This window comes from Harpia harpyja, chromosome 11, assembly GCF_026419915.1.
Source record: "Harpia harpyja isolate bHarHar1 chromosome 11, bHarHar1 primary haplotype, whole genome shotgun sequence".
NCBI lineage: Eukaryota > Metazoa > Chordata > Aves > Accipitriformes > Accipitridae > Harpia > Harpia harpyja.
In genome coordinates this window covers 4060137-4070120 of record NC_068950.1, presented here as the reverse complement: position 1 = coordinate 4070120, position 9984 = coordinate 4060137, and the positions used below count along the sequence as shown (strand labels likewise).

The window sequence follows — 9984 nt, the reverse complement described above, 5'->3', positions numbered from 1 at the left end:
GTTGGTTTGAGGGTTTTTGGCAGTACAAGAAAGAAAAGTTAAAGATTAATTGTTTACTGCTCTTGTCGCTGCTTAATTTACCTGTGCTATATTTGTCTTAAGTGTGTATCTGCAAACCTCTGCTGCAGCACTCTGTGTTGGATGCATGGCTAATCCTGTGAATCAAGTCTGCTCTGAAGGTACCAGATCAGGCCTTTCAGCAGATGTAAGAGTTAGGAGAATTACTTCACTTTTATTGATTAGACATGTGATCCAGGTATATTTATATTCCTTTTAACCAAGATGGTGGCAACTGTGATTAAGATCAATAGCAGAACATCAAGTAAATTTTCCAGATATTTTTCTAATGAAAGTTTAGACACTATAAACTCTCCATCAACCGCACGGTTAGTTTTCATGACTCATTTTCTTTGAATTAGGTGCCTGAAACCCCCTAAATGCATGCTGCCCTTATGAATCTCACATTTATTCCATCATCAGCTCTAATTTTAATACAGAAAAACACATTGTAACATCACCATATTGTGTGATCTTAAAATATTTTAAAAAGCTTGCCTTTCCTCCAAAACATAAAATCACTTTCCACCTAGACCTCACTTTTGCAGTTTGAATGAAAAGTCAGTATTTTCCCACTCCTGCTCGGTACTGAAACCTCTTCCGTTACAAGAGTTGTGAACTAAACTGTCACCCAAGTGGAAATCTCTTCTCCCACATGTGCATTATGCGACTGTTCTTCCCTTCAAAATGTCTGAGGTTCCTGAATGAAGCAATATTCAAGAACATGCTAATTACAGCACAGACTATTCTGAGGTGTTTGCCATCATTGCCAATCATGATGCGCCACAGATAGAAACCAAGATTCCCAGCTTAAAACAATTAACATCAACACTAGGGATGAGATTCATCTCACCTAATTTTATCAGTCTAAAAATTAGATACAGAGTCTAAATTAGTTTTAGCTTCCCTCCACAGTTGATGAAAAGAGACTATTTCACCTGTCTTAGGATGGAATGAATCACTCTGTGGTGAGGCCTCTTTCTGTCCACTGATAAGAGATGTAGCTAAATACCCAGCTTTACACGACGCATGTATCTTTTAGAGTGCTAGTTGAATGAATCACAACCTAGGGGAGGAAACTGAAGTGATAATGCAACTGAAAGAGAGAAAGTGACAGAACATTCCTACTTTTTTTAGCACACAGGAGTTCAGTACTTTGATCATTCAACTTGTCACCTTGGGTTAACTTCTCAGGGTGTTTGAGACTTTTTGTTTACTTGACCTTTTGTTTAACAATCTAATATGATCAAAAGCAGTCAGTTTCCCTCAGTAACATAAGACAGGAGATTAACAAGGGAATGCTAGCTGAAGAGCTGAGTTTTGAGAAGAGATTTGAAGCAGGAGAGAAAGCCAATACATTCCAGTTAAAATTCATTTTAGATTGGTTGTACTTTTTTTAGTCCATCAGAGAACAGTCACAACGGAAAGCTCAGCCTCTAGATAAAAGTTAGTAATGCCCAAATGTGAGCTGTTAGAATTAGATTTTGTACCTGGAATAGAAAGAAAGGAGAAATTATGGGTAGGGATTGGACAATATTGCTAATACGTGCTCAGAACATAGCTTTGAGAAAAACTAATTGTGAGAGCACTTGAGCTAAAGACTGACTGGGCTTGAATGTAAAGGCAGTGACTCCTGCTGTTATTGTTAAGCAAGCAGCACAGCATCAAAATAAACTTGATTCTGTTCTCAGTGTCCCCCATCCTGCCCCAAACAACCTACAATCTCCCAAATCTGGATAACTCCTCACATCAGATAAAGGACAGTCAGTATTCTCACATCATATTACTCCATTTTAACTTTTTTTAATTCTTTAAATGCCCAAAATTTCTATTCCCTTATTTCTTGTGTTTTGATTGTTATTCGTACATCATACTGCAGTCAAAAAAATCAAGGTTAATGATTAATAATTCTACCACCATGAACTATGTTCTAAATTCCAAATATAGCCTCTTTGAAAAGATTACATCCACAAAAATCCATTTGAAGGAACATTTCTTAAAATCCATATTAAGAATTTAAAGGCTATCAACCTTTTCTGTTTGTGTCTTACAACACAGTCATTAATTACATGATAAATGAAACATTCTTTTACACAGGGCACCCAGCTCATAGGTGTGTTAATTTCGCAGTGTTAAAATTCTTTTAATGTAGCTTGTTGTCTATGTCTATTTTTGTGGAATTTTTTTTCCAAAGCAAACTAAAAGTAAATGAATTGTATAGACCTATAATCAAAACAGTGAGTTTTTGCTAAACTCATTATATCAAGCCCTCAACTTATTTTGGCAAAAACTTATCAAAACCATTAGCCTGAGGCAGTCACTCAGCATGGGAAACTGCAATATGAACACAGTGTGTGTGACCAAGTTTTAACCTATCACAAAAAACCCCCAAAACCCAAAACCAAAAACCACACCAAAAAAACCCCCAACCAACTGGTAAGGAAAATAACTGGTCTGTGTATGGTGTTGCTGTCACAAGTTTTGACTAAAATTGAAGATTGATATCCTTTTTCTGTCTGTTTAACAACAAAAATAGTCTTACAAAATGTTAGTCACATCAGTAAATCTACCAAGAGAACTGAATTTTTTTTATAAAATGCCTCCACAGCAACTTAGTTTATTCAGTGAAGATCATCTTCCTGCGCAGGATCTTTCCCCAAATCTTAGCCATCATCGAGTTACACATGTAAGCTAAGTTTGTGCGGTCACTGTAGTGGCCCACGGCCAACAGGTAGAAATAGGCACCTCTGGAGGATGACTCAGCCTATCCATCCCACAGCCAGCTCTGGATGGCATCACTCCCTGAACTTTGGGATGGCACAGCAGGATGAACCCCATCTTCCGGTTGACTCAGGTGGATGTAAGAAACAATCTTCCTACATTACTGGAACTATGCTCCCTTTGGGACAGAACTGGTCTGTAAGCTCCTCCTGCTGTGGCAGATGCAGCCCAGCCCCAAGCACCTTCGTGCCCCTGAAATGAGATCAAATGTACAAGGACTAGCACTGAGAAGTACACCGATTCAAGAAAACAGGAGGTAATTGTTCTGCCGTCCGATTTGGATCCCGTATCCACATGTCACAATGACCATGAAGGCAGGCAGTTCACTCCTAGCGAAGGGAGCATTTTGTTCTTTTTTTCAGCTGCCTCTAGCAGAGGCAGACAAGGGGAGCACAAAAAGGCAGCATGGGCTCTGTTCTTAGCACAGAACTGGACATATTTAGCATGGCCATAAGTGAAGAGTAGCAAGACAGGTATTAACGGCATCAAACAGAAGAGAACCACACAGAACAGAAGAAGAGAAATGTGCATTCATTAACATGCCTTCTATTTGCAGCATTTCCTTTCTAAAATATTTTCATAGTGTTAGCCCTGCACACCCTGCTGTGTATACTTGTCTTTTGCCCCAGGGTTATGTCTGGATAAGCAACTACAACACACTGAAGCACCCTGATTTTTCTTACATGTTATCAGAAGAACGAGTGTATACTAGAGTATACACTATATGTGTATATCCTATATGAGGATCAGGACTGATATTCTCTGTTTCTTTAAAACAGAACTCAAAATAACCCAAACTGAAGCCAAAATAACTCAGAGGACAAGTTACCCATTGTAAACTCTATGGCAAGTGGCTTTCAAGGCTGAGGCTGAAAGGCTGCAGTCCAGAATACGCTTAGTTCCATATGTCTGAGTGACATGGGATTAAAGGGCATCATGACGTTCTGACAGGGACCGCACTGAAGCATCTTACAGGAACCAGTCATGCAGGAACTGGGACGGTGCAGGAGGAAGGGTCAGGAAGAAGCAGCAAAGAATGCTAAGAATGCAGAAAAGAGCAGAAAAATCTTTGGTAACATTTAGAATTGGTAAGAAAGTTTAGAAGAGACAATGTACCCAGAAATGCACCCACATAGGTGGCATGGTAGGGACAAACAACACACAAAAGCTAAAGAGAAAAATGGGAACCCCGTGCTTGCCTTTCTTTCTCCTCTCCCCAACCCCAGCTGAATTCCTTGCTCTCTCAAGGCTCCTTTTTATCAGCTATACCAATGCAAAGAGCTCCTCTGTTTCCTCTTGTGAAATCCCATTGAAACAGAGACTTTCTCCAACAGGCAGGTGGAGTGTGGTGGAGTGGGAAGATTGTAGCCTGGGAATTTCATAGACAACAGGGTAGCAAGGAACAGAGCACAGGGAAATCTCAAAACCTGCCTCAAAACCTGAGAGCTGGCTTATCCCTACCAACCTCAGAATGAAGCAGCATGGGCAAGGATGAGCTTTTAACAGCAAGAAAAGGAAAACCTTCCTCTATTGTCTGTGTATTACCTATTCAGACTGATTTTGAAAAGCCTGTCAAACATACCTGAAAAACTGTCGGAATATTTTGGAGCGCTGGATGAATCATCACACATTAACAACATGCCTTATAGCTCAGCTTCTTCACTGTGTGTGTGCTGTGAAAAGCTTGAACGCTTACTTCATGCCTTATTCATTCTCCATCCTTCTTCATTTTCCAAACTACCTTCAAGTTTTGCTTACTTCCTCTCCTCTCATCCATCAGTACAATCTACATTGGCCAAAAGATTCAACTGCATGGGGAGCAAGATTCAACATTATCTCTCCTAGAATATAAACCAGAGAGTTAAAAACTGGGATTCTATTACTTTTTAAAAATGCTTCTAATTCATTGCTACTGACTATACAATTTATAGCAACACACAGATCAGGACTAACTAATTTAACAATGTCACATATCTACAAACATACGCCAGCTGTCAAATGACACTAGAAATGTCTGGCATCTTTTTAAAAATTTATCCCTGGAATTACTGGCACAGGAATTTTACCTGGCACCACACAGATACAAAATAGAAGCATTTCTTGCACATCTTAATTCTTTTTGCCTCTATATCCACTAATCCCATGAAACAAATTCCTCATGTAGGCCACTGAAATCTAAGGAGGATCCTTTCTTGGAACATTGTGGTCAACAGCTCGCAAGGGCTCCAATCAGGAAGTGCAGTGTGGGGAGTAAAACAACTGCAGAGCCTGATACTTTGGGAACTGAGAATTTAGAAGAATTTCTCCATCTCTCATTGGACTTCTTCAGTAACGAGCTGGCTGCCTTTAGGCTCCAGTTTTCTCCTCCGTCACTGAGTCTTCACTTCAGATTACCTCTTAATCTGTTCCCTTTACACATACCCTCTTGTCCTTTCATTCAGGCCCCATCGCTTTTCCTTCCGTCTAGAATATTTTTTCTGGATTAATCCCACATCCCCAAAGTAATGATACACTGAAACGTTTCCACCTGTATTTTCCTTGTGTACACAGCTGCTTCTCCTCGATCCCATCTTGTCTAAATTCTCAGAGTGTGACCTGTCTGCCACTCTGTCCCTGCCTCCTCCATGGGACTACAGATCCTCTGCCACCAACAGCAGCCATGGGATCAGCTGCAGCAGTGGCAGAAAATATCACCACCGACAGTGGCAGCTCCTGGCTGCCAGCCACTCTGCATATCACTGTGACAAGATGCCAGCTAGTTAAGCATTGTACTATTTAAGCTTGTTATTCTACTAGCCTAATTTTCCTTACTGTTAGCTGTTCTAGTCACTGGCAGTTCACAGTGAAGTACTGTTCTGTTGATGTTCTCTCCCTCGTTTCTGTTTAAAATAAAAGTTTACCTTCCTCCAGAGGGGGTATGACAGTTTTTGCATTGTTGAGATACGAGCAGCCTCCAAAGCCTTGTAGAAGGACTCTCTTAGCAACCCAGCTAACACAGTGTTCTGGAAAGAATAAATAAACCCATGATTTAAAAATTCACAAGTGAAAATTACTCTCATTCCTTTGCCTGTTCATTCACTAGTTGGTATGCCGTCTCATCCAGCCCCCTCCCCCAGGTCTCTAGCAGAAGGAACCTTGGCATAACCTTGCTCATACCATAAACAATGTCTTATGATTAGTGAAGGATTTAAATTCTGAAATAAAGCTTTAGAATAAATGAGTCATATTCTGCAACAGAAAGGTCAGTGGACACACAGAAACTAAACTATTCCAAGGAAATGATGTCATGATGCCTCCATGAATATTAAATTTGGCTTCTGCCAAATTTATCTTAGTTTTAACAAAGAATAACATTAAACTTTTTGTAAACATTAGTATTCTAAAAATAATGTAAAGAGAGGGAACATTTTCTATCTTTGATTGAAGCACATTGTTGAATGGTATTTGTATTCGTAAAGTGTCAAGTAGATAACGTATCTGCGGGATAAACAAGCCCCAAAAAAAGGAAGTTTCAGATGACCAATACATAACTCACTGAGAAATGTGGCTAACAACTTGCTAAAAAAAGCATATATGAACACTTGGCGTTTGCATAGACATATTTTTACGGGTTGGGTAAAGTTTGTTGTTGCTGGCAAGTGTAACTGTCACCATTCATTTCCGACAGTTTTTTGTACAAGGTCTTTTTTGTTCTTTGGGAAGCAGACAGCTGAAATGCCAGAGATCTCCAAATACAGGCAGGCACATGCCACCACCTAAAGGAACAGTAAGTCTGAGGCCATTCAGGAATCTGAGAATTTGAGCTATGTGGGTGAATACAATTTCACTGCATGTTTGGTGCATGAGTATGAATACGGGTGATAGAAAAACCATGTCGAGTAGTTTAAAAACAAACTCAGGAAAAGCCAGACACATCCACAGGAGCACGGAAGGACCATGAAGAAAAGGCTTAAAAAAAACGAGCTTTGACACTGAGGGCTACATGAAGAAGATTTGCAACCATAAGCTTAAAAAAAATAAAATAAAAAAAAAAAACAAAACCCAACAACAAAAAAATGTGCCTTCTGTCCTTCATTCCTCCAGTTTTCAGAAGAAACAGAGTTTTAACATTCTTTATAGAGATAGTGGGACTTCACTGTTCTGGAATTCACTGATCCCACACAACTCAGCCAATACTTTAGTATCTGGAATTGCTGCTGCTACTGCCAGAATTATTTTTTGTTTGCTATCTATACTAGAAATGTATTGTTTCTTTTGATATTGTTTCTTAGGCCAAATACTCTTTTTCTTTTAATGCAAAAACACAACCTGTATTTCTGAAGCCCATTCATATTAGTAAATCCAACAGGGCAGAATACAATGTTCACTCACCTCAAGGATGGCACGGTCCAAAAATATTTGGATTAGTATGACTCCAATGTAAAAAGGACTGGATCAGAGGTAGCTGAGACCAGTGTCCCCTCCTAACTTTTATACAACTTCCAAGCCTCCCAGTTTTTGCCTAGCATGTCAGGTCAAATGTGGTAAAATAAACACTGAAGTAACACACTGTTTGCTTTCTTAACCAAAACACCTTCCTATCTCACGGACAAAAGAGAAACACAGTGAAGGACATGAAAAATTTGAACAGAGAGCTAATCTTAGGTCAAATTTTCAGTTGGTGTAAATTAGCATTGCTCCACTTCAGTGCACAATGACAATTTACACCAGCTGAGAGGCTGACTTGGTGACTCTCCACTACAAATGCTGTGCTGTGCTTAAAGTGATGAGCAGCTGCTGGAGATCTAACTTCCCTGAGAGTCATGTCTCATTCATATTCAAGAATTCAAGCTCTGAATTTCTCTGGAGCAATCATTTTACTTAGCTACCTTGGAAATGATGATGAAGTATAATTTGCAAGTGATGTCTCCAGGATCAATCAAATAGTGTACAGTTGAAAGACTGGCTGCGGTCTATTCATTAAACACACAGAATTAAGACAGCATAATAAACTAGAAAAGACCATTCACTATAATCCCATTCATAAATTTACCAGGCTCTATCTTAAAACCAATTTCTTTTCTTGCCTTCAATATCTCCACTGCATGACTTCCAGAATCTTACACCTCTGACAGTTAATAATCTTCTAAGTTGCAGTCCATGTTTATCCATGATCAGCTCATTTTATCAAATGGGCTTGACCTCGTGGCTGATGAGCATAAAATAGCTTTGTAGGGAAAAGTAACATCTTTTATTAGATCAACAGACATAGCTGGGGTGAGACAAACAAGATTATAGGCCACAAAACCCTTCTTCAGGCCTGAAATAGAAGCAGAAAAATTCAAGTTAAATACAGCTTGGGAGCAGTTGTTCTGAATAAAACTTAATGATGTCAAACAATTACCCAATCTGACGAAAAGGTATGCACAAAATATTGGGGATATTAATAAGGTGTGAGATGACTAAGCCACAGGATACCATGTGGGCCAAAAGAGATGCCATTAACTGCCAGAACTAAAATGTTCTATAGGCTCCTAAGGATATTGTATTACTTGGGGAACCACCTGCCTATATAGCTCCAAAACCACTGTATATGGGAAAGCTCCACAAAATGTACCTCTGCACATCTAGGCAGCTGTGAGCCCTGAGGTGCATCTCAATAGCCTGGATTAGCGACTGCCTGTGATGCTGGAGCTGCACCCCACCCAGCCCTACAGAGTGATTTTTGGGAATACTCCTTCAAAAACACTTTCCTCAGATTCTTGATGGTTAAATTCTGGATATGTGGATTTTACCCTGTAACAGCTGAAAAGCTCAAGGGACAATACTTTGTAGCCAGCGAGCAAATGATGGAGGCACTACAAAAAAACTAGAATAGGAACAGCGTCGGTCTACTCCTTCGAGCACAGTGAAAACCACCCCACTGTAACAACAGCTTCTGTATTCACCTTCAGCCAGGGGCAAGCCCTGTGCCAACACTCATATGCTGCACACACATCTATCAGTACAAGATCACGATGCAAGAACCAGCTCTGCAGACTCCAAAGCTGTAAAGAAAACGAACAGGACACCACACACCTAGACATTTGTGTCACTAAGTTTTTTACAATTACTTCACAAACCGCTGTAGGACAAGGAATCTTTAAGTATGCCTTTTAATGCTTCCATAGACTGTTTTTATAAAAAGGAAGAACAAAGGGATACAATGGTTTGGATGATTTAAGCTCCATTAGAAAAGATATTAATTAAAAATGTATACTATATACTTCACATGTTCATCTGAAAAAAAAAACAAAAAACCCCAAACATTCAGAACTATTGCTAACTCTACCTTCACCTAACATCCCTCAAGACAGCCCTGATTTTAGAAGCATCTGAAACAATTAAAATTAAAGCACAGGTTCCACAACATGTACACATGGTGAGAGGTATTTACTCAAGGAAGCAGTCCAGCTAGAGTTAACTTACCTTAAAAAGCTCTACAATACATGAGTAAACTGTGGAGGAGGCAGCCCTCTGGAAAGCTAGTATCATTTTATGACTTTGTGTCTATGTATAAAGAATAAGCTGTTCAAAAAGCTCCTCCTAAAGGTTCAGAAGATAACGGTCCAAATGGATTCACTCATCAGCTTCTGCACGTTCCTTTCTCTGAACAGCTTCACTAATAGGAGTAAACCAAAAAAAAATTGGCTCCCTTGCCTTCCCTATCAAGGTTACAGAAACAAAAAAATTCCTTCTCGTGACATTCATGGATGCATTGCAAAAAATCAAATAGGAATTGGGAAAAATGAAGAGGAAGGCAAACAGATAGCTTGCCTGGCTTGAAGGAAAAAAAAACCCTAACACTGAATTATATCCTCACACACCTCTGTGCCTTTCCCAGAACTCCTAAAGGAATTGTGAAAAGGGGTGACATTTCTACCTACCCCATTACTAATTTAGGCAAAGGAAGAGCTTGCCAAAAAGCTATTTATAGCAAAGCCAGCAAGGGCAGGGGAGTGGGGGTCCGCAAGGGTTGCAAAAACAGGTGCAGCTGCAGCGCGCATGACCCCATCCGCCGAGGTGAGGATTGGCTAATCCCAGGTCGAAAATATGACATCTTGGGCTCATGATAGTCACAGGGCTTTTCCATCAGCAGGCAGGGCGGGGAAACGGCGGGGAGGGAGG

General features: G+C 39.9%; 1 long non-coding RNA gene across 2 annotated transcripts; it reads right to left on the bottom strand.

The window, feature by feature from the left end:
* Nucleotides 1-3036: 3036 nt before the first annotated feature.
* On the bottom strand, nucleotides 3037-9949 carry LOC128147720 (uncharacterized). 2 transcript variants are annotated; one of them, XR_008237083.1, is made up of 5 exons: nucleotides 9286-9949; nucleotides 7210-8137; nucleotides 5739-5840; nucleotides 4421-4679; nucleotides 3037-3877 (listed from the first exon to the last, which is right to left on the bottom strand). It is a non-coding gene; the product is annotated as an uncharacterized LOC128147720 (long non-coding RNA). The 2 variants fall into 2 exon arrangements; XR_008237082.1 differs by having other exon boundaries at nucleotides 5739-8137.
* Nucleotides 9950-9984: the final 35 nt, after the last annotated feature.